The sequence below is a fragment of the Pistacia vera genome, unplaced genomic scaffold, assembly GCF_008641045.1.
Source record: "Pistacia vera cultivar Batoury unplaced genomic scaffold, PisVer_v2 Contig481, whole genome shotgun sequence".
Taxonomy (NCBI): domain Eukaryota; kingdom Viridiplantae; phylum Streptophyta; class Magnoliopsida; order Sapindales; family Anacardiaceae; genus Pistacia; species Pistacia vera.
In genome coordinates this window covers 324,689-331,706 of record NW_022196314.1, presented here as the reverse complement: position 1 = coordinate 331,706, position 7,018 = coordinate 324,689, and positions in this window count along the sequence as shown.

Here is a 7,018-nt window from a genome sequence, read left to right as displayed (position 1 = left end):
TTGGAATTCATCTTAAGTAGTCCAAATATGCAACTAATTTGCTAATAAAGACCAAGATGATAGAGCCTAATCCTTGTTCTTTCCCATGACTTTTGGCACAAAATTGTTTCTTGTAGACAACACTCTATTCGGCAATCTTAGCTTATTTAGAAGTACTATAAGGGCTTCACAGTATTTAGTTCTTACCAGTCCAAATATAAGTTTTATTGTTAACAAACTTAGCCAATTCCTTCAAGCTCCCACTGAATTGCAGTGGCAAGCTGCAAAAGTTCTAAGATATCTTAAAGGAATTGTGAATCATGGAGTAATTTTTTGACCAACAACTGCTTTAAACATAGAATGCTATACTGATGCAAATTGGGGAAACAATATTGTAGATAGAAGGTCAACTAGTGGGTACTGTGTATACTTGGGTCCTAAGCTGATTCAATGGAGCTTTAAAAAGCAGAAAGTAGTTGCCCTATCATCTACTGAGGCAAAATACATGGCACTAGCACATACAACCCCTAAAGTAGCTTGGTTACTGAGTCTCTTTTATGAATTAAGCTTAAATTTTGGCAAATCTCTAGTTATTTGGTGTAATAATGTTAGTGAAAGGACATTGGCAACAAATCCAGTCTTTCATGTCAGAACAAAACACATTGAAATTGATGCACATTACATAAGGGAACAAGTTCTTGCTAAGAAACTTACAGTCCAATATGTCCCCTCTAAGTTACAAATTCTTGACATCTTGATAAAAGCATTGTAAATTGCTCAATTTCTTACTTTAAAACAGAAGTTGAATGTAGTTGGTCAAGATACAGCAAGTGCTGAATGATCGAGGAGATTGAAGTAGTGATTGTCTTAGTAAAAGTGTTTGCAGAAGGCACTGAAAAATAAGCTATGAAGTTGAAATCTGCAGTAGTTATTGAATGTTGAGGTTGAAATTGTTGAAAGAATTTAAAAGTTGGAGTTGAAGTTGGAAGTTTTGATGTTGAAATAGAGAAGACTGAAGTTGAAGTTTTGATGTTGAAATGAAGAAGATTGAAGTTTACCGTTGAAGTAGACACTGAATCAGACTGAAATTGAAGTTTTGATGTTTAAATGGAGAAGATTGAATTGTCATAATTTTGGTAGCATCAACGCTAAAACTTCTCTCTCTCATCATTATTGGGAGATACTAAGGTACACCTTACATTAAGACATTGCATTCGCATGCCTTAACACCAAGACATCATATTGGTATATCTCTACACCTAGACATCATATCTCAATACTAATACATTACATCGATACCAACTCACACTAGAACATCGGTCATCTTACTAACACAAGTTATTTGTTATATCGTCAAATATTCTGAAACCCGACCTAGGGTGTCACTTGGCCAAGGGGTTGGGTCCTGGGTTGACCGATTAAACTGGTTAAATCGACGGTTTTACCATGATCCAGTAAGTGTAAAATCTTGTAAATACACCCCTCATAAATATGTATTAGTGCCTATAGGTTTGAAACCCAACAAAGACACCCTTGTAACAATTAGGTTTTCGTTTTTCCTAGCCAAATTCTTGCTAATTACGGTGACTGAAATTCAATCTGGCACCACCACTTGAATCATCGGTCTCCACTTTACAAAACCCCTCTAGCCCCGACACTTGGTAGCCCCCTATTCGTCGACTAGAACTCATGTATACCTTATTTTTTCAGCCAAATTTCGACCGAATCTGATGGCCAAAATTCAATCCGAAACCACCACCTGAACCATTGACCTCCACTCTACAAAACCCCTCTAACCCCGACACCTGGTAGCCCTCCGTTCTCTGGCCGTGACTTGTGTATACCTTGATTTTCCAGCCAAATTTCAACTAATTCCGACGTCCAAAATTCAATTTGATACCACCCCTTGAACCATCAGCATCCACTTTACGAAACCCCTCTAACCCCGGTAGTAGATAGCCCCTCGTTTGCCGACGGCCAGGTTAGGGATTTTGGGAACATTTGAAAGTGGTAACTTGGCCCAGAGAAGGCCTCGGGTCCTAGTCTGACCTGTTAAACGGGTCGAGCCGGGCTGGGTTTAGAACAGAGATATCGTCACCTCATTTAGATTGGTTATATTTGTAATTTTTTTTTTCATTTTCTAATAGTGCTTAACTCAAACCCTAGGAAGTCCAAATACAAGATTCTCAAATTTTGCTTGGTTAAACTTTGATTCTCAAAAATCCAAGCTTGGTTCATGCAAATTGATGGGGCCCCATGAAAGGGGGCTTCTGTTCATAAACTTAATAGATTCCACTACTAATACTTTCCCTGTGTGCACACTTAAAACTCTAGTCAATATTTTGATTGTACTTTTTGGTTTTATGTCACTTGTCAAATTTCTTTTTAATTACTTTTTTTTGCTAGTTATCCTTTAAAGCTGTCATTGCTACAAATGCATTTAGTATGTCTCCTCATAAGTAGACGTTTGAGATAGATTTTGTCTCTGCAAATAAAGGGCACTCAAATCAAGTTACTAACAAAATCAATAGTTTAAGTACATTTCAGTCCAACTAATTGATGTCATTTACTAGCTCTGTAGTAGCTGAAGGGACGTTGACTTCTAGTAAAAAAAAGAAAAAGAAAAAGAAAAAGATAATTATAAATATGTTGTCTTCAATATTTTAGTTCAGATCGAGTTGTGCCATAACAATCTCTTTTAAGTTGGAACATAGAGTGATTCCCCCTTCAGTCAAACACTTGGCTTGATCATGTCAAGTGATTTTGCAAATATTGAGGGATTACCAAGTCCATCTTATCTTCTAGCATCTTTCTTATATGAGTTGATCTATTCATCTTTAGAAATTTGGTATATACAAAATTTAGTTGCAAAAAGAGGGGCTAATGGAATTCTTTGGACGAAAGAATCAATTTTCTATATGATTGGCCATATGGTTCTCTATTATTCAACAGTCAATTAGGGGCCTCAATGATGATTTGGGTTGTTTCTCTCAAAATAACGGAGCTTTTCCTAAATCATATCATGTTGAGTGTCTAAGAGTTTGTCTCGATTTGGTAATCATTCTAGAGGCTTCCATCGAAACAATGCTTTATTCTAGGATGTACAATCAACTATTGTACCCCAACACATTTTGGGGAGAATCAGCTAGCTCTGTGTTTTAGTGGCATTTCGCCCCTGATGATAACTCATTCCTTGATTCTTCGATATTAATTTGTTAAAACCTCCACTTTCTCTTCCCCAAACTTCATCCTTTTATTTATTCCTTTGAACAAACCTTCCATTAATGTTAAACTACTCAATATAGTTTTCCATAGCTATTATTCTTAGTATTTTCTTACTGAGAAGTTTTGATTATGCAAATTTCTAACATCTCCCCAGGTGGCAAGCCTTTTAACCATTAGGGTTAATTATATTTAAAAGTCTTGTATTTACTAGGGAGAGAGACAATTACCAGGTTTACAAAAAAAAAAAAAAAAAAAAAAAAAAAAAAATTGTTCATTTCTCTCGTTTACCTAACGTTTAAGGAGATAAATACATCCAACTAAGAAGCCTAATACGTGTATTTACCTGATAACGCATAAAAAGTCAACTAATTTCTCTTGGCTTTTAATCCAAACTAGTATGAGAATCACAAATAACAGTTTTATTTGTGTATTATCATAACTTATATTTAGATTATTCATTCTAACACATAAAAGTTAACTTATTATGTTCCTTTGAATCCGAGTTAGTAGGAGAATTGTGTGTCATTTTTACGAACATTTAGATGATTCATTTTGATCATAAAAAAGTTAATTTATTCTCTTTGCTTTTAGTTCGGACACATCTCTTGTTAACAATAAAATCACGCATATAAACTCATCTTACAAATGATTGGTAGTTTAGTGTGATTGTCGAATTATCTGTTTTAATTAAGACATGAACATTACATTTATAAGTGTTCGCTGAAGAGAGTTTTTACATAAAGTATTATGATTTATTGTTAAAGAAAAAAATTACTAAAATCCATAAAAGGGTAAATGTACAATATGTTGGATTAGATAGAAGAAAATAGGAGTTGGGTATATTGTATAATATACTTTGAATTCAATAGTGGGTTACATACAATGCACCCTAGGCAGCTATAACATTAACGTCTTTTCTGTCTTCTGCAAAATTTGTACTACAAGCTTACAACCCACCAGTTGGCCTCTTAATTTCTTCATCCCTCATCCCACTTGACATGATCCACTGCACACTCAAATCCAATCGACTGTACTGTCTCCATCTCCATCTCTCTCTCTCTCTCTTCTCTCTCTCTCTCTCTCTAGGGTTTCTCAGAAAGGGGTTGAAGACAAAATAAGAATCTCTTATCTCTTTTTTTTTTTTTTTCTCTAGGGTTCCTCTCCCTGCTGCTCGATTTTGCAGGAATGTTTGGGAATTAATGTTTGAGATAATTAGAGCTTTTAAATCTGTGATTATCTCAAGTTGCGTTTGACTAACTCTAGAATTTGGGGAAGAATTGTTTGAGAAATTTTGAATTTTTTCTTTTTTAAAATTTTTAAGCATGGCGAATCTCTCTCTAGGGTTCCATATTTCCGATGGAATTGTGGAACAAATGTTTGAGAAAAGCCGAATAACCGTCTTTCCGTCTTTCTGTTTAGCCCAATTTCCGATGGAATTATGGGCTTCGCAGGTGACTTTAGAATCTCTCTTTCTTCTCTCCGGTTTCTCTTGGTTGGGATGGAAAGAAATATTTTTGTTTGATTTTTCATCGACTTGATTTGTAAAGATTGTTGTTTGATCTGTCTCATTTACTCTTACAAATAGTTTTTTTCTCTTTTTACATCTTCTTCTAGGGTTTGGTATATATTGTTCGTCCTGGATTTAGCTTGTTAATTTCTATAGATCAGATCTCATTAATGGTTTTGCGTAGCATCTTTTTGTTAATTTCTATAGATCAGATCTCATTTACATCTTTTTTTGGTATCCCGGATTTAGCCTTTATTTTTTGGGTTTTTTGGTATCTCATTAATGGTTTTGGATTTATATTTTCTGACAGTGACTTCTGGTTTTAAAATTATTGAATTTTTTGTCGAAAACTTAAAGTTTGAAGACTTGGATATAATAAATTCTCTAGCTCCCCTCTTTTCTATATTAAGTCTTAGTTTGAAGACTTGGATATAATAAATTCTCTAGCTCCCCTCTTCTATATTAAGTCATTTTAGCAGTACTATACTGAAGTTTAAATATGGTATCTCCCCTCGTTTCTATATTAAGTCATTTTAGCAGTACCATACTGAAGTTTGCATATAGTACTGAAGCTAAACCCAATGCTGATTTAGGTTCTAAGTATAAAAAAAAACTCAGTTTAAAAGGTTTTATTTATGTGACAATATAATTAACCATCTCCCAAAAGGGTTAATTGATCCCTCGCCGGCCGCCACTATTTGTCATCTAGTGTGTGGCAGTCTCACTGACAAAAGGCGCAAGAAAAAGATAAGACTTACTTTGCGTTAAGAGAGAGAATCAAAATTAAATATATAAACGACTCCAAATAACCTTGAAACTCTTACTTTTAGCCCATTAATTTGTGATTGATTCTGTTCTACTCATGCATACATAAAATTGCTGATAAAATGATCACCAACTCAGGTTGTTAATAGGGTGATAAGAGATTTATTTGATTGTCAATCTCACGGATTAATTTAGGTATGTATAAACTAATTTAGACATTCTGGTTATAATAATAAAAATAAAAATAAAAGAGCATGAATTTAGGCGATGACAAGGTATTTCTTGGAAATTAAAAGCGGTCCTACAAACTACCCAAAAACATAAAAAAAGGTTCTGGGTCTATACCTACAAAAACTAGAAGAGTTTGAAAAGAATAGATACCCACGTTTGGTCTTTGCCCTTCAATCTTTAAAGGTGAAGAAAAATAAAGTTGGCAAATTGAGATACCATGATGAGAAACAAAATTCTCTTTATAACATCAATTTCCTCAATCTCTTCCTCTTGACATTGATTAGATTAGCTTAGCTTAGCATAGCTATGCTAGGCCAGTTGACAATGGAAAGCAAACTTTTTTTTTTCTCCCCACTCAAAAAATAAATATCAAAATAAAAATTAAACAAAAATCAAGAGCAACAACTAGCGTCCTTATGGGGAATCTAATATAACAGTTAACTAGAATTTTTGGATGTATTACTTAAAAGGTTTTAAATTTGATCCATCTAGGTTGTTAATAGGGATGATTACTGAGGGGATTTATCTGACTATTAACTTTAGGGTCCTGAGAGATTAGTTGAGGTGCGTAAACTAGTCCAAACACGTCCGGTCAAAAAAAAAAAAAAAAAAAAAAAAAAAACTAGCATCCTTATGAAAAAACATGTACAAACCCAACTGCAACCACAAAAAGAACTGCAAACCAAATAATTTGGAAAAAAAAAAATCCTGGAATTAGTATTCTGTTTCCAGAAAAAGATGTTTATTTCATCATATTCTTCTTCTTCTCTTGACATTAATCAGTGCAGGGGACAAAGGTAAAGCATGCTATTTTTCCGGCTATAATAAGAAAATATAAATAAATAGAAGTCATACTCATCAACAACAACAATAACAACTAGCATCCATTTGAAACACGTACAAACCCAACTGTCACCACCAAAAACTTACAGAAGGCTGGGGTATATTTCGTACTACTCCCCAACCTGCTGGTATTGATGGCCATCATTAAAGAATACTTCTGTCAAGCAATAAGTGGTATCTCTCTTTCTTATCACTTTCTAGTTTTAGCCTCTTCTCTAAATTTGCACTAAATTCGTAAATTCATTATTTTAATTGCCTGCACCTTATCAGTGCAACAAGTTCTATCACCTTCCATTTGCAACTGTTCTTCAGCTCCATTTTACTCAACTTAATTTGAGCTTTAATGCTAACTTCTCTGTGCCCACATATTAACCAAATTCCTTTGGAGCTAAGTATAGAAGATTTCTCAATCTAAATTATGTGAATCATGACGGGCGTAAACATCTTGAGACAGAAAAGAGATGTTGG